The sequence below is a fragment of the Vulpes lagopus genome, chromosome 8 (assembly GCF_018345385.1).
Source record: "Vulpes lagopus strain Blue_001 chromosome 8, ASM1834538v1, whole genome shotgun sequence".
In the NCBI taxonomy this organism is placed as follows: Eukaryota; Metazoa; Chordata; class Mammalia; order Carnivora; family Canidae; genus Vulpes; species Vulpes lagopus.
Window position 1 is genome coordinate 55,619,600 of NC_054831.1, and position 18,269 is coordinate 55,637,868.

An 18,269-nucleotide genomic window follows, 5' to 3' on the forward strand; every position below is an offset into this window, starting at 1 on the left:
AGTATTTGAAAATCAGCCACTTCCGATGTGCTTTTGCTTCACAGGATAGAAGAAATCTTAGTACATTTTTTTCCCGTCAAATTTGCTGAAATTTGCCTGCCTCAAGCAGTAGCAACTCTCAAGAAATGAAAAAGTTGAGATGTGGCATTTTCCTAGCAATACATGTAAAGACTAGAGTGCTTGATTTAGTTTTTATGTAATTGCCACAGTATTTTTGTGTTCTGAAAAATTTTTGGTAGTTCAGTTGCTCTGTTGGGATGTGTCAGAAATGGCTTGAAATTCTAATTGATTGAGTTCAGGAGTTACTGAGGCGATCATGAAAACAGTCCTTTGTTGAATGTACGGAAGTTGGACAGCTCTGGATTTGTTCAGATTGATTTGATCTAGAAGGAATAAAATGAATTTCACATGACATCAGCAACCCCTTCATCATTAAACAAACATGCCCAAAACAATGTATGCATGTGTGTCTCTATTTAGTTGTAATGTGGCCACTGTCTGTTTCCTTCCTATAAAATGGAAATTATAATGTTTGTTAACAAGGTGGTTTTGAGTTTCAAATACAATAGTGAAGATCTCCTTTCTTTGATAGTTACATAGGTTAGGCAAATACAAGCAGGCATTTAGTATTTAATAATAGCATGTGAAAGACCAAAAAGTAGTGACAGGTGGTTGTTATTTCTATTAAAAGAAGAACACTAATGTTTTTTAAAAAAGCCTTAGTTACACTAGCTCTTGAGTTTTAAGCTTGGTGGTTTGTCAAAGTAAATGTGACTAGTAAGTGGTTAGGAAGCATAGTTATTGATATCTGGTTTTAGAAAAACAATGAATAAACAAATTGATGTTGCTAGCATTTAAGTGGCACAGTAGCATGTGTACTATTACAAGGATCTTTCTGTAATTGCTGTAAAATGTGCTTTTAAAGTAAGGTTTACTGTGCCCCTCTAGTCCATTCTCTGTTTCTTACTAGCTGCCCCCACTCCCAGCCTCTATCACAGGCAGACCTCAAGTGTGTCTTTGGACCCATTCTATTCATTTTCAAGTATGTAAAGCTGAAAATGCCTCCAGGAGACAGGCTCATGGGACCACAGTTTAAACAGCTGGAACAATCCACTTAACTGTATTCCAAATGCCTCTATTGAAAGTTGGAGGATAGAAGCCTCCAGCTTTTGAACATAAATCTTGATTGAGCAAAAGGAATTGGAAAAGATGTGTTTTGGAGTGAATCAAAATGTGCTTTGATGTTAGGCTCTTTTGCCTGCAATGGAAGCTGTTGGCATGTGATTGAAAGATGGGTGAAGGCAAAACTGGATTTTATTCTGGCACAGATTTGCACAGTATTGTATCTTATTTTATGTAAGAAAAAAAGTGGTTGTTAAATCATCAGTTCTGATTTTTTTCTTAAGATTTATTTATTTAAGAGAGAGAGCAAGCACAAGCAGGGGTAGGGAGAGAGATTCCCAAGCATATTCCCTGCTGAGTGCAGAGCCCCATGCAGGACTCAGCCTCATGTCTCTGAGATCATGACCTGAGCTGAAACCCAGAGTTGGATGCTCAACTGACTGAGCTACCCAGGCGCCCCATCAGTTTTAAATAACCTGTAGCTTTCTGGTCTGATGTAAAATATACTTAAGAGGAGGCAGTTTAGCGTTACAGGCAGTGACAGGTATGGCATGCCACCTTAGATGATGAACTACACTCTGAGAGGAAGACTGTAGTTATGAGCTTGTCACTGGAAATGAAATATTATGGTCCTAGAGAATGTTAGTTGTGATTTTTTTTTTATGAGAGAAAACTTTATGAGAGAAACTTCTAAATTGAAGAGTTGAATAATTGAAACCATGAGCATGAGATCTTAGAAGTATCTGAAGAAAGATGATACTGATAGATGTGAGAAATGTCATATATAAGGTGTGGCAAGATAAGAATATTGGTATTCACATAACGCAGGGAATGTGGTCACCAGTAAGTAGAGAGCCACACTTTGGACCTGTTGTTCACAAATATACAGAACCATGAAGCATACAGTTTGTGTCCCATTTAGCCCCATTTCTAAATTTACACCCTTGTGTTTTTTTCTGGTGAGATTTCTTGGCTTTAAATTTTTTAATTTGTATTGTATGTATTTTTGTGATCTGGTTTATTTTAGAAGATACAGCATAAAGACATCCTTATTTATTTTAAATAAGATTGCTACTTCTGTTTCCTCAAGAAATTTTTGTTTGTATTTCACAATTGTGTTGGGTTTCCAGGATAAGAATACCAAGTTGTTAGGACCTTTTAAAAAGTTGCACATGTTCTCTGTACCCTTTCAAATAGCTGCATACATGTGTATGAGCAGGAGGAACAAAAAGGTGAATTTTATCCTTATTTTAAGGATTCTGAAGTATTTCAACAACACACAAGTTGATTATTTTCAAGAAAGTTCTCTTGATGGGGTTTAATTACTGTATTTCTGTGATTTCGGTCTTAAAGGGGTAATGATAATGCTCAACCATACCCTTATCCCATAATTTTAACTTCTTTTTTTAAGGTAGGCTCCAGGCCCAGCATGGAGCCCTAGTGTGGGGCTTGAACTCAGTACCCTGAGATCAAGACCTGAGCTGAGGTTAAGAGTTGGGTGCTTAACCGACTCAGCTACTCAGTCTCCCCTTACATAATTGTAACTTTTGATGATTGTCTTAATCATATTGTCTTTGATGAGTTCTTACTATGTGCCAGACACTGTATAGAACACTAGGGCTACAATCTCCAGTTGAATAGTCCCTAGCTTGCAGTCTGCAGTCTCCCGGGGAGGTTGTAAATTGGGGGGGATGGGCAGTTACAATATGCTACAATAGATTGTGTGTAGAGCTTTTTATGAGGGCACAAGGTGCCTAACTCATTGCTGACCTCAGGGGCTCATGGAGGATTGGGCATTTTAACCTGAGACCTGAATGTTGAGTAGGCATTGCTCAGGTAAGAATTTATGGGGTGGCGCTAGGCAGAAGGAACCCAAGCACCTGGGGGCAAGAGCCTACACTGTGCCTTTAAGAAGGAGCCTGGCAGTTTCTCTTGGCTAATACAGGAGGTAAGGAAGGGTGTGGGGAGCAGTGCAAAGTATGGCAAAAGAAGGTAAGCCAGGATCTCTTCTTTTTTTTTAAGATTTATTAATTTTAGAGCGAGCAAGCAAGAGAAAGAAAGAGAGCTACACGTGAGCATATGAGAGAACGTAGATAAGTGCTGGAATGAGCAGAGGGAGATGGAGAGAGAAATTTTAGCAGACTCCCCACTGAGTGTGGAGCCCTATGAGGGATCCAGCTTCACAGCACTGAGATCAGGACCTGAGCCCAAAGCAGGAGTTGGGGCGTAACCAACTGAGCCACCCAGGGGCCCAGGCAGAGACCTCTTCTTAAATGGCTTTGACTTTATTTGAACATGGTAGGAGCCACTATATTGAAAGGGTTAAAGCAGCAGAATGACGATATCAGACTGGTTTTTTTTTTTTTTTAGAAGTAAAATTTAGTTGCTACGGAGATGGGATGGGCCTGGAGATTTCCAGGTCAGGACGATGGCAATGAAGCCATGGTGAGGGAAGGAAGGTGATTTTTGTTTTGAGAAAGGGAGTTGGATGCTCAGCCTGCCCTCACCAGCAGGGTGATATTTTTCAAACCTCACCTCCTAGACACCACACCCACTAATCCAACCACCAGATTGTTGATGCCAGGCCATCGGGGGTTGAGAGAGGGCTCCAGAGACCTGCACAAGCCCTGACATACCACTTCTTACATATTTGAATATCTCCTCATAAGAAAGGTGATTTTAGTTTTATGTTCATTTGCTATTTGGCAGTTAACCAAGTAGAACTTCCTACTGTGTAGTTGGATACCTGGATCTTGAATTGAGGATAATTAGTAAGTTCTAGGTTGGAGGTAATAGACTTGGGAGTCAGGTTGCCAGATAAAATACAAGGCATCCAGTTTAATTTGAACTTAAGAGAAACTAATTTATTTATTTTTTAGTGGACTTATGAACTGTGCTGTTTTTTATTTTTTATTTCTGTTTGTGAAGTCTCACAACTCTGATTGGGTTATCATCAACATTTAGATAGTAACACTCTCTGTAACCACTTTATTGAGACATATATCAGTTTACGCATTTCAAGTATACGTACAAGGATGTGAAGTGTATGCAAAGTGATGCAGCCACCACCACGATTCTAGAAACCCCTGTGTCATGTAACTGTCCACCCCTAATCCTTCATCCTCCTACCCTTTCTCACTCCAGCCCTATGCAACCACTAATCTACTTTCTGTTTTTATTTACCTGTTCTGGACAATTCATGTAAATGGAATCATATAATGTGTGGCTTTGTTTGCAATTGACTCCTGTAACTTAGCTTAATCCACAAGATAACACGTAGCAATACTTCATACCTTTTTATGGCCCAGTAGTATTTATGGATATACCAGCTTTGTTTACCTTTATATCCAGCATTGGACATTTGGGTTGTTTCCACCTATTGCCTATTATGAATAATGCTGCTAAGAATATTCTCATACAGGTATTTATGTGGACATATTTTCATTTCTGGGGGCACGTACCTAGGAGTGGAATTGCTGGGTTAAATGCTAAGTCTGTGTTTAACATTTAGAAGAACCAGCAGTTTCCCAAGGTGGCTCCACTATTTTGTATTCTCACCAGCAGTGTGTGAGCCTTCTGATTTCTGTATGCTTGCCAACCCTATTTTTAAAAAAGATTTTATTTATTTGAGAGAGCAAGAGAGCGAGCAGGGAGGTGGGCAGTGGTGAGGGAGAGGGGCAGAGAGGAAATCTCAAGCCGACTCCTTGTGAACACAGACCCTGATTTGGGGCTCAATCTCACACGACCCTGATATCATGACTTGAGTCAAAATCAAGAGTCGGCTGTTTAACCAACTGAGCCACTGAAGTGCCCCACCAACACTTGTTTTAGCTAACACTTGCTTTTATTTGACTTGTTTCTTCTCACCTTTCTAGAAGGTGGGACATGATACCTCCTTGTTGCTGTGGTTTGCATTTCCCTGATGACTGATGAAGTTCAATATCTTTTTGTGTGTTTATTGGCGATTTTTGTATCATCTTTGCAGAAATGTCTATTTGGATTCTTTGCACAGTTTTTTTTTCTCATTAGATACCTTTGAAATAGTAGACTTCTTTTTAGAACAGTCTTAGATTTACAGAAGTGTCTTTTCCATTTTTTGCCTATTTTTTAACGGAGTTGTGTTTTTCCCTTATCATTGAGTTTTAACAGTTGTCTTTTTTTGGATACGTGTCTTTTATTAGATACGTGTTCTGCAAATATTTTTTTCCAGTCTGTGGCTTGTTTCTTCATTCTCTGAACGGTTTCTTTCACAGAACAGAAGTTTTTAATTTTAATAATGTCCAACCTCGCAATTTCTCTTTCATACATTGGGCTTTTGGAGTTGCATGGAAAAACTCATTGCCATGCTCAAAGTCACCCAGATTTTCTCCTCCATTGTCTTCTAGGAATTGTACAGATTTGTCTTTATATTTAGTTCTGTGATCTAATTTGAGTTGTCTAGACTCAAATTTCTGCATGTGAATATCCAGTTGTCTAGCATCAGTATTTGAAAAGACTGGCCTTTCTTCACTGAATCGTCTTTGCTCCTCTGCCAAAGACCAGTTGATTGTATTTGTGTGGGTTTTATTCTGGGCTCTGTTATGTTCTACAGATCTGTTTATCTGTTCTTTGACCAGTACTGCTGTGTCTTTATTACTGAAGCTTTATAGGAAATCTTGAAATTGGTTGGTGTCAGTCCTTTGACTTTGTTTTTCTCAATATTGTGTCAGCTATTCTGGGTTTTTTGCCTATTCATATAAAATTGAGAATGAGTTTGTCATATATATGTGATAACCTGCTAGGATTTGGGTTGGGGTTGTGTTGTATATATAAATCAAGTTGGGAAGAACTGACATCTTAATCATATTATGTATTCTTGTCTGTAAACATGGAATTTATTTATTGAGATCATCTTTGATTTCTTTCACCTGAGTTTTATACTAATTTAGATTCTGTACACTATTTGTTAGATTTATACCTGGGTTTTGTTTTGGGCACTAATGTAAATGGTATTTTGTTTTGAATTTCAAATTCCCATTGTTCAATGGCAGTGTGAACAATGCTATCTTGGGCAGACCCACCATGCTGATGGCTCTCTGTGGCCTGAAGCCTTCTGGAGCACAGGTCCCTCTCATATTCTTTCTTTTTGCCTGGTCACACCCTTAAGTACACCCATGAATGTCCCTCATCTGCTCTAGAGATAGGATTATGATTTTCAAGCATTTCCTCCTGGGTGGGCTCCCAGCAGTTACCCGCCAGCTTCTTGGGCCCCAAAACAGGTCTTACTGGAGGTGGGGTTGTGGAGATCTACTAATCTTTCAGCCTCCCAAGACACACTTCTGTCCATAAGTCCCCTTAAGAAGCCATTTCTCATCAAGCTGGACTTGTCAGCCTTTTTCTCCTCTCTTTCATAGAACACAGGTATATAGGAAAGTAATTGATATTTGTACATGAAGTTTGCATCCTGAATCATTGCTATAATCACTTACTAGTTCCCAGAGTTTTTTTTAGTTCTTTAGGATTTTCTACATACATAGTCATGTTGTCTGTGAACAAAGGCAGTTTTACCTCTTCCTTCCCAATACGTATAAAACCTTTATTTTCTTTTGCTGTCTTAAAGGATTAGCTAGGACTTCTTCTTAAGTACTGAATATTTACTAGTGGTAAGAGGGGAACATCCTTGCCTTGTTACTGATCTTAGAGGGAAAGAATCTAGTTTTTCACCATTAAGTAGGTTTGCTCTAGGTATTTTATACATGTTGTTTATCAAGTTGAGGAAGTCCCCTCTATTCCCAGTTTGGTGATAACTTTTATCATGAATACGTGTTGGATTTTTCTTAATAATTGTTTTGCATCTGTTGATATGATCAAATAGATATTTTTTATCTTGTTGGAGTGATGGTTTACACTAATACTTCTGCATATTGTACCAGCCTGTGCATTCCTGGAAGAAAAAAATCCCATTGGTTTTGGTATAGCATCCATAGTATATGTTGTTGAATTTGATTTGCTGATATTTTGTTGAAGAGTTTTGCATTTCTGTCCATAAGAGATAATAGTTTGTAGTTTTCCTTTCTTCTGTCTTTATCTAGTTTTGATAGTAGGATAAGGCTGGCCTTACAGAATGAGTTAGGAAGTACAGCCTCTGTTTTATTTTCTCTGAAAGAGTTTGAGAATTGGTATAATTATTTTTTCTTATTTTTGCCAGTGAAGCCGTCAGGGCTCAGTGCTTGCTGTTTAGGAAGGTTACTAATTATTGATTTAATTTCTCTTTTAGGTATAGGCCTATTTAGATCACCTATTTCTCTTTGTGTAGGAGTTTTTGTTACTTGTGTCTTTTACGGAATTGGTGCATGTCATGTAAGTCCTCAAATTTGAGGGCATAGGATTATTGTTACCTTTAATTTTTAATCTCCATGGGATCCATAGCGATGACTCTTCTTTCATTTCTGATATTAGTAATTTGTCTCTTTTCTCATTTTTTCTTGGCTAGCCTGGCTGTAGGTTTACCAATTTTATGAATCATTTTAAAGAACCAGCTTTTGGCTTTTTTCTCAATGGTTTCTCTCTCTCTCTCTCTCTCTCTCTCTCTCTCTCCTTCTTCTTGATTTTATGTATTTATTCATGAGAGAGGGGGGGTGGGGGAGAGGGAGGCTCAGAGACATCAGCGAGGGAGAAGTAGGCTCCATGTGGGGAGCCGGATGTGGGACTCTATCCTGCGACTCCAGGATCATGCCCTGAACCAAAGGGAGACACACAACCACTGAGCCATCCAGGCGTTCTTTCTTTCTTTCTTTTCTTTCTTTTCTTTTTTTCCTTTCTTTTCTTTCTTTTCTTTCCTTCTCTTCCCTCTCTCCCTCCCTCCCTTCCTCCTTCCCCTCCCTCCCTTCCTCTTGATTTTATATGTTTATTCATGAGAGACACAGGGAGAGTGAGAGGCAGAGACATAGGCAGAGGGAGAAGCAGGCTCCATGCAGGGAGCTGGATGTGGGATTGGATCCCAGGAATCCATGATCATGCCCTGAGCCAAAGGGAGACTCCCAATGGCTGAGTCATCAGCCTGCCTTTCTTTCTTCCTTCTTTCGTTCCTTCCTTCTTTTTTCTTTTCTTTTTTTCTTTTTTTCTGTCTTTTCTCTTTCTCTTCTTTCTTTTTTTTCTTTTTTCTTCTTTCTCCTTCCTTCCTTCCTTCCTTCCTTCCTTCCTTCCTTCCTTCCTCTCCCTCCCTCCCTCCCTCCTTCTTTTCCTCCCTCCTTCCCTCTTTTCCTCCCTTCCTCCCTCTCAGAAAGGGAGAGAAGGAGCAGAGGAGAGGAAGAGAGAGAGAGAGAATCTCAAGCAGACTCACCTGCTGAGTGTAGAGCTTGACTCAGGGCTCAATCTTATGACCCTGAGATTATGACCTGAGCCAAATCCAAGAGTCAGATGCTTATCCGATTGAGCCACCTAGGTGCCATGTTTGCCTGTTTCAATTCCACAGATTTCTATTTTATTCTTCCTTTTCTTCTCCTGGCTCTTCTTGCTCTTGTTTCCTAAGGTAGAAGCTTAAGTTACTGATTTTAGTTCTCTCTCACTCTGTCTCTCTTTTTAACATATGCCTTCAATGCTGAAATCTTCCTCTAACCACTCCTTTGCAGCATTCCACAAATTTGGATAAGTTGTATTTTCATTTAGTTCAGAATATTTAAAAATTTCTCTCAATGCCTCAGCTTTAACTCATTTATTTAATTTCCAAATGTATAGAGATTCTCCTGCTGTATTTCTCTTGCTGACTTAACTCCATGTGGTCTAAGCTAATGGTGTGTGATTTCCATTCTTTTAGATAGTTACGGTGTGTTTTATGGCCCAGGATGTGGTCTGTCTGGTTCTGTGTGAGTTTGCGAAGACTGTGTGTACTGCTATGTTAGATGAAGTGTTAGACCAGTTGGTGCTGTTGTGTTCAACTGTATCCGCACTGATTTTCTGCCTAGTGGTCTGTCAATTATTGTGTAGAAGGCTATAGAAGTTTCTAAGGGTGCTAGTGTGTTTATCCATGACTCCTTGGATGTTATCAGTTCTGCCTCACGTATTTTGACCCTCTCTTGTTAGGCACATACCTACACAGTAAGGAGTGTTCTGTGTTCTCAGAGAATTGATCCCCTTTTCACTATGTAATACCTTCTTTTATCCCTGAGAATTTTCCTCATTCTGCCATTGCCTTGTCTGAAATTGATATGGGTTCTTCAGCTTTCTTTTGGGTGGTGTAGGCCTGGTTTCTTTCTCCCTTCCTTTACTTCTCTTCTACCTGTGTACTTATATTTAAAGTAGGTATCTTGTAGACAGCATATAGTTGGATCTTCTTTTTATCTGCTCTCGCAGTCTCTGGTTTGATTGCTTGCTTGATTTTATTTATTTAGTCATGAAAGACACAGAAGGAGAGGCAGAGGCATGGGCAGAGGGGAACTAGGCTCCCTACTGAGCAGGGGGCCTGATGTGGGACTTGATCCCAAGACCATGGGATTATGACCTGAGTGGAAGGCAGATGTTCAACCACTGAGCCACCCAGGCACCTCCAGTCTCTTGTTTTAATTGGCATATTTAGACCATCCACATTTTAGGTAATTGTTGATGTAGTTGGGTTAATATTCACCATGTTTGCAACTGATTTCCACTCATTACAGTTGTTCTTTTTATACTTTTTATCACCTCTCTCTCTTCCATCTCTGCTTTTAGTTTAACATTTTATGGGATTCCATTCTTTCTTAGCATATCCATATACTTTATTTTTTTTAAAAGATTTATTTATTTATTCATTCAGAGAGAGCGAGAGAGAGGCAGAGACACAGGCAGAGGGAGAAGCAGGCTCCATGCAGGGAGCCCGATGTGGGACTCGATCCCGGGTCTCCAGGATCACACCCCGGGCTGCAGGCAGCGCTAAACCTCTGTGCCACCGGGGCTTCCCCATATACTTTTTTTAAATTAAAGGTTTTAGTTTTGAGAGAGAAGGAGCAGGGGGTGGGGCAGAGGGAGAAGGAGAAGCAGACTCCCCACTGAGCAGAGAGCCCAATGCAGGACTCGATTCCAGGACTTTGGGGTCATGACATGAGCTGAAGGCAGATGCTTGAACCAACTGAGCCCCCAGACAACCCTCTCATATATGTTTTTATAAAGATTTTTTTGTGCTTGCCCAAAAATTAGCTATATTCATTTATATCTAATCTAGGTCCACTCTGAAATAACATTACACCTTTTCACAGGTAGTGCAGGTGCCTTATAGGAGAATATATTCAATTCCTTTTTTCCCCATCCTTTATAACATTGCTTTAATTGATTTCACTTCCTCATATTCCTTACTAACTCAGCACTTGGTACTCCTATTATTTTGAACAGTTATCTGATCAATTAAGAAAAATAAAAGATTTTATTTTATGGCTTTTTAAAAAAATATTTACTTTAGAGAGAATGTGAGAGAGAGCATAATGGTTAGGGGGAGAGGGAGAGAGAATCCTCAAGCAGACTCACAGCTGAGTGTGGAGGGCTGATCTCAGGACCATGATATCATGACCTGAGCCAGTATGAAGAGTCAGATGCTTAACCTACTGAGCCACCCAGGCACCTAATTTTGTTTCATGTTTATTTATTCCTTCTGTGAGTGCCTGACCTACATAAATTTCCTTTTTTCTAAAGAACTTCTTTTAAGGGCAGCCCAGGTGGCTCAGCAGTTTAGCACCGCCTTTAGCCCAGGGCATGATCCTGGAGACCCCGGATCGAGTCCCGCATCGGGCTCCCAGCGTGGAGCCTGTTTCTCTCTCTGCCTCTCTCTCTCTGTCTCTGTCTCTGTCTCTGTCTCTTATGAATAAATAAATAAATCTTTTTTTAAAAAAAAGAACTTCTTTTAATACTTGTTACAAGACAGGCCTGCTGGGCAGCAAATTCCTTGAGTTTGAGTGTTTTGTTCTACTTTCTTTTCAGTTTTGAAGTACAGTTTTACCAGCTACAGAATTCTAGGGTGGTGAGTTTTTCTTTTTAACCATCCGCCCCCCCCCCCAACCACTCTCTTCTTGCTTGCATGATCTCTGATGAGGTGTCTGATGTATTTCTTATCCTTGTCCTCTGTAGATAAGGTGCTTTTTTCTCCCCTCTGGCTCTTTTCAGTATCTTTATCTTTGGTTTTTGCTGTTTGAGTATTAATGCAAGATGTAGATCTTTTTGGCATTTATTCTGTTTGGTGTTCTCTGAGCTTCCTGGGTATGTGGTCTGGTGTTTTTTCATTAATATTGGAGAATTTTCAGCTATTATTACTTTGAATATTTCTTCTCCTTCCTCTCTTTGCTCTCCTTCTGGTGTTTTCCATCATGTGTTTGCTACACCTTTTGTCTTGCTCCACAGTTCTTGGATATTTTGTTCACTTTTGATAATTTCCACGAACGTATTTTCAGTCTTCTTGATTTTTTTCCTTTGCCATGTCCAATCCACTGATGAACACATCAAAGACATCTTTCATTTCTGTTACACTGTTCTTGATTTCTAGCATTTCACTTTAATTCTCTCTGAGTTTCCATCTCTCTCTCATGTTATCCCCTGGTTCTTAGATGTCGTCTACTTTTCCCACTAGAGCCATGAGCATATTAATCATATTTATTTTAATCTCCGTATTTCTCCTTCTTCCATAAATTTGTGTCTGATTCTTATGATTGCTTTATCTCTTCAAACTGTGTTTCTTTCTTATCATGTCTTGTAATTATTTTTGTTGAAAGTTGGACATAATTATTGGGTAATAGGAACTGATATAATCCGGCTTTTAGTGTGAGCTTTTATGTTAAGCCAGCTAGGGGTTAGGTTGTGTTGAATGTTTGCTATAGCTGTCAGTGTCAGAGGCTTCAGAAACCTTCATGTCTCTCCCGTTCCCTGCCTCCTTCTCTGGCTCTTTAAGGAACTCTCTTGAGGTCTTTGATGTGCATCTCTCAGCTATGACCACTGTGGTTTCACTGGCGCCCCACCCCATTGGTGGGGAGTTGTTCTGTGATCTTGATGGTTAAGTGTCCGTTATTTAGTGGGCCTGAGTCCTGGGCTCTGCTGACTCCTATAAGCATTTCTTAGCCTCCTTTTTTCCCCTTCCTTCCTTAGTTGGGTCAGGAAGGCTAGCAGGGGCTGGAGTTAACCTCACTGCTCTTTCCCCAGGTCCAATAGGGCTCTATTTAAAGCTGCTTCTCTCAGAGGGCAGGCCTCGGTTATGGAAAAAGCTCTTACGTATTTCAAAATGGTTGTTTCTCTATTCTCCTATTGCAAACCCAAGGGGATTTTTCTCCCGTCTTCACTATGAGAATTTGGTGCGAGGAACGTGCAGGGGCCTCCTCTAGGACTGGGGCTCAGGAGGTTTTTGACTCTCAGACTTCCACATTCAGTCACCATCAATTCATCAGAGTTACCATTTTTGTTTTCCTACAAGCTTCTGGCTTCACCGGCTTCTGCTTTGCTAAGCTGATCTTGGCCATGAATCTCTCTATTCCTCTGTTTTTTTCTGATTTCCGAGTGGCAGTTTGCTCTGTGACTTTCATTCTCCCTAATGATCTGAGCTGAAACCGAAAGTCTCCCTTTACCTACTTTTTTCATTTGGTTCTTATTTTCATTACTGATTTGTAAAGAGTTTGTTGTGTATTTTGAATACCAGCTCCCTGCCAAATTATATTTGTAATTGGAAATATTCAGTTTCTCCTTTGGTAAAGATAGCCTGGAATGTTGTTTTTAATGAAACACACGAAGTTGTGGACAGGGTAGTTGACCAGTGGGAGGAAGATATGATGGATAATTAGTTTATTTTAAATCTCGATATTCATGTGAATTTGTGAAGATTTTAATACTTGTGATTTAGGTAGAATTTTAAAAGTGGAAGTCTTGTTTGAGTCTACAAGTAAGTCTTGAACAGATGCTCAGAAGGCAACCTATGAACAAGAATATACCTTAAAATATTTATATCTCCAACCTGGGAACTGAAATGAAAGAGCAAATGAAAGAGCATAGGAGTGCCTCAGAAGGCAACCTATGAACAAGAATATACCTTAAAATATTTATATCTCCAACCTGGGAACTGAAATGAAAGAGCAATTTGAAGGTAATGTGTGATCTTCATCTTTCAGTAATTCCAATTTTCTTACTAATTAGCACCATGAGACTTGCTTGGAATGGGGTTATTTCCAGGATAATTGATACAGGCAAGCTATAAAAAAAAAGATCGTGTTTTGAGCAGTGGTTTTATAAACTTATTTTCTGCACAGGCCTTTGGTTTCCTCTTTTATTTGAATCTAGAAGCAATGAAAAGCAAAGTAGTGGCGGAGGGAAGGTGAGATTTACATTAGTAGTAAGTCAGATTCAAGGCTGAAAGAATATTTTATGATTCTTGGGGGGTACAGGGCTTGTTAGAAACAAATTGTACTGTTCGAGAGGGGAGAGGTGGTGTTAGGTTCAGAGAGTAACCCCGTGGGGGTGGTTATGTTACTTGCCTCTGCAGTCCTGTTTGCCTTGGTGGGAGGAAAGGGAAAAGATAGCCAGACGTTGCGAATGATCCATGGCCACCTGGTCTGACAGAGTGGAGACCTGGGCATCAGCAGCTGGTAATGCTCCTTGGCCAATCCAAGGTAATTGTTCAGCCAGCTCTGTTGAAGAAGCCAGACAACGTTATTTCTTACGTTATAGTTTACATTTTTTTCCGGCACAGAAACAGGTAAAGTCTGCCGAAGATAGGAATTCCTGAGACCCTGAGTAAACAGTTGCCTTTGTAATTCACACTCTCAAGACAGAGGCCATATGTAGCCCTTCTTAGAGATCTGCGTGGGACTGGGGCTGAGTGATTAGGAGCCAGGTTGTCATTGGAAATGCTCAGTTTCTCTTCTTACAGATGTCCCGAAATGGTTGCTTGATGGGGCTGTCTCCTACTGAGGTAGTCTGTGTTCAGCGTAACGCATCAGCTGCCTTCTGAAAGTTAGTGTGAGATTTAAGTGGTTATTCAACTATGCTTCGTTGCAGAACAGTCACCTTACGTTTGGATTGATTCCTAATTTAATAACAGGGAGTCTATTTGCTCTACAAAAATGCACGTGGGATGTTTCCTCCCGAGCATCACATAAGAGCAGGTAGTTGATTGCCTGGAATGAGTGGAGGCAGGAAGGCAGTTCTCACTTCCCTTGTGGAGGTGATTCCTGTTATTCTCCATCTCCAGAGACTAGGAATTCTAGTAGGGAAATATCCAGCTCCTGAGCTATTCTGCCTAACAGTGGGTTTGTTGGGGCACAAAGATGTGTGTCTCCCACTGTATTCGGCTTTGCCAAATCATCCTACAGGTGATTGTACGTGACCGGAAGTGACTGGCTTGCCGAGCCGTGTGTTGGCATTAGCAGTACCCCACTTCATCTCCCCTTATCACCTCAGTCTCTGGACTGTGTGGTTTTCGGAACCCTTGCTTTATTGCCACGGCAGGCGGTAGTTCATGTCCTGTTGCCGGGAAGGTGTTTGGCCATGAGCGTGGGCCTGACATTCTGCATTGGTTCTCGGAGTACATTGACCACAATTCATTGTGGACCCAGATGGGAAAAGGGAGTGGCCTGTTCCTCAGGGCCGAGATGGAACGGGATGTGGCGGTTGTGCAGAGGCTAGGTCCACGCTTCTCTGAGTTGTGTGAAAAGGGCTATAGAAACACAAGTTCTGTTGGAAGAAAAGTCAAGGTTGAGGTAGAATCTCACAGGGTAGATTTTTTTCTTAAAACAGTTTATTTATTTACTTGAGAGAGAGAGAGAGAGAATGAGCAGGTAAGAAGTGGCAGAGGGAGAGAGAGAAGGCGACTCCCTGCTGAGCACCTGATGTGGGGCTCCTCCCCGGGGCTCTGAGATCATGACCTGAGCTGAAGGCAGATGCTTAACTGCCTGAGCCCCCCGGACACCCCTCATAGGATGGATTGAAACCTGCTTTTATGGGCTGACTTGGAGACATCACCACCATATTCACAGTATCTCAGGAATATGTGTCCCAAAATCTAGGATAGAATTACAAGTGAACTTTTGGCACCAACTCCATTTGATTTGGGTGGAGGAGGGACTGAGTAGTACTCCTTGAAGTTTAGTTTGGTACCTTAGGCACTCAGCTACCACTCATTGAATGAGTGAAGGAGAGAGTCTAGTGTGTGGCTCAAGGCACTAAAGGTAATTTCTAGAGGGAGGGATCCTGCAACCTCCAGGACACCTTTCATTATTCATCCAGGTCAAGTTGGGACCTTTTGCTGCCTCTTTTCTCTTTTCTTTTGTTCCTTTTTCTTTCATTCTTGAGGTCATTTCATTGTCATTGTGTTTGTCTAGTCACCTCTCTTGGAGTGCCTTAGCTATGGTCGATTGGGTGTAGTAAGGAGTATTCCGTGTGTGCAGACCCCCGGGCTCTCCATTCTGGTGCACACACATCTGCGGTGGTAGTTCAGGGCTGGGGCTGTGGAGCTACATTGCTTGGACTTGGATTCTGGCTGTGCCAAGAATATCATGCCAACAGTGTGATGATAATACCTCATTGTCTGACCTCGTGGCACCTCTTGTTCCTTATATGTGAATGATGATAATAGTGGTACCTACCTTTCATGCTTGTTATTATGAGTAGATGAATTAATATGAGAAACATGGTTTAAGCTGTCTGGCATATAGCTGGTATTATCATTCTCAGCAGCATCCTCAAGTTTCCTTTCTTTTGGTTAGCTGCGTGCCGTGCTCTGTCCCTGGATGGGCACTGTTCTTTTCAGTATCCCTCTGGCTACATTTCTGGGGTTTTTTTCAGGATGATATTTTCTTGCCATAATAAACTTTAGTTCTTGCTTTTTTTATTGCCTTGCTCTCACTCTGTAACATTGTAATGGAAGTTAACAGCCTATGATTTGAAATTCTTGAAAAAATTCTTGAGTTGGCTAAAAGTGTCTTCTAACTTTTTCTTCATTTAAAAAATGTTATACAATACATGGAGCATTAAAAAGGCTGATAACAGCTGTTGAAAACCTACATATTCACCATACAGCTTAAGAACAAATGTTAGATTTGTTTGAAGCCTGAGTATCACATTTATTTATTTATTTATTTATTTATTTATTTATTTATTTATTTAAATAAATTAATTTTTATTGGTGTTCAATTTACCAACATACAGAAAAACACCCAGTGCTTATCCCGTCAAGTGTCCCCCCCAGTACCCGTCACCCATTCCCCCCCACCCCTGCCCTCCTCCCCTTCCACCACCCCTAGTTCGTTTGCCAGAGTTAGGAGTCTCCATGTTCTGTCTCCCTTCCTGATATTTCCCACACACCTCTTCTCCCTTCCCTTATATTCCCTTTCACTATTATTTATATTCCCCAAATGAGTGAGAACATACACTGTTTGTCCTTCTCCGATTGACTTATTTCCTGAGTATCCCTTCTTATTCATATCTCTTTCCCTCACTGGCCAGAGGTCATCTTGGGTTTATATTCCTAAAAAAAGAGGAGGTATTTTTTGTATGTTTTTATTTTTTTCATAATTAGATTCATATTTAACACATTCATCTTTCTTCAGCTTTTTAGTTTGCATTTTGTTATATATTTTTGGATATTTTTTATGGGGATGCAAATAGTTTTGATCCATTCATTTTCATTGTTATATGGTGTTCTAGGATTAGGTCACAAATTACTAATTGTCCTGGCGATGGATATTTACATTGGAAGGTGTCCTGTCGGTACAAGTTTTACTCTTCTGGAAACCACCTTTATCTTCATGTCACTAGTAACAGCCTTCACATAGATTTCTGTTGTGCATGCATGGAACCGCTTCTGTAGGTTATGACACCAGAGAGTGGGGTTGCTGGGCCACAGAGATGCACATGTCACACTTTTTAAGATGTTGCCCAATTGCTCTTCTATCATCATACCATGTTACACTTCCACCAATAGGATTAGAATTCTAGTTGCTTCACATCCATGTCAACACGTGGAATTGTTAGATTTTAATTTTTTGCCAACAGGATCAATTTGAAATGTTCTCTCCTTCTATTAGTTTATGTTTATTTGAATATTAGAGGTTGAACATATGTTTATGGGCTGCTGCATTTTCCTTTTTATGCCTTTTTACATCATTTGCCTCCTTCTTATTCTTTGGTTATCTTTTTCTGTTTCGTTTGTTGAAATTATTCTGACACTGGATCTTCGTTCATATACATTGTAAATATCTGTTGGTCTGTTGCTCTGTCTACTGTTATAGTTTATTACATTAAAGCATACATATACATAGATTCTCTTTGTCTTAAATGCAGAAGACAGAAGCGTCTTGATGGGCCCCCTATCCAATACAAAATGCATAGCTCAGTGCACCTTAGGGAGAGCATGTATTAGGGTCTGAGGTGTATGTAACAAGTCTGAGGGTATTTAATTTTTCATATGCTGGCTCTAGAGAGGTCCTCTGGGACTGTTTACACCGATCAAATATTCCCATTGGGTTGTAGGCATCTACAGAATATATTTTCGCACCTCCTGTAATGATGGATATAGTTGTTCATTGAATAAGGTTCTTTTGGGCAGGGTCTGTGTGCAGTTATGTATATTCCACATTGCCTAGAAGTATAACAAGTGTTCAAGAAGGATTGCTGTTAAAGGAGACTGGAACATTTTCCCTTCCAGGCTCTGTCCTGCCCAGTTTGTTTTCCCTTCATTTCACAAATACCTTGGTGTTTGCTGTGGACATAGGAATAGGTGCTCACATCTCATTGTATTTGTTTATTGTGATCTTATGGTTTTTCATAAGTAGTCGATTAAGGTTTTTTTTTTTTTTTTTTTTTTTTTTTTTTTTTTTTTTTTTTTTTGTCACTTTCAGTTAACTCTAGTGGTTCCATAAGTTGCATTGTCTGTATTACAGATAGAGGACAATAATGGAAGATCGATCTTCTTATCCATCTGTTTAAAACTGAAAATTCTTGTTAATATTTCTATGTGTCAGTAAAGGTAGTAGAAATTAAGGGTGTTCTTTGGTGGTCATGATTTGTAAATAATGTCCTATTAAAGGAAAAAATTGAATTAGGTTGATTTTTATAATTTCCCTTACATAAAATATTTGGAAAATTTTTAACATTTTCAAATTAACTACTTTTAAAAGTTTCAAAAATATTAAAAAATGTATTAGCGCTATTCTGGGAACCAAGACATTAGT

At 39.9% G+C, this 18,269-nt stretch overlaps 1 protein-coding gene across 5 annotated transcripts in view; it reads left to right on the forward strand.

Moving 5' to 3' along the window:
* The window catches only part of MPP7 (membrane palmitoylated protein 7), a 307,829-nt gene that overhangs the window by 122,962 nt on the left and 166,598 nt on the right, over nucleotides 1-18,269 (forward strand). The window lies entirely within an intron of this gene.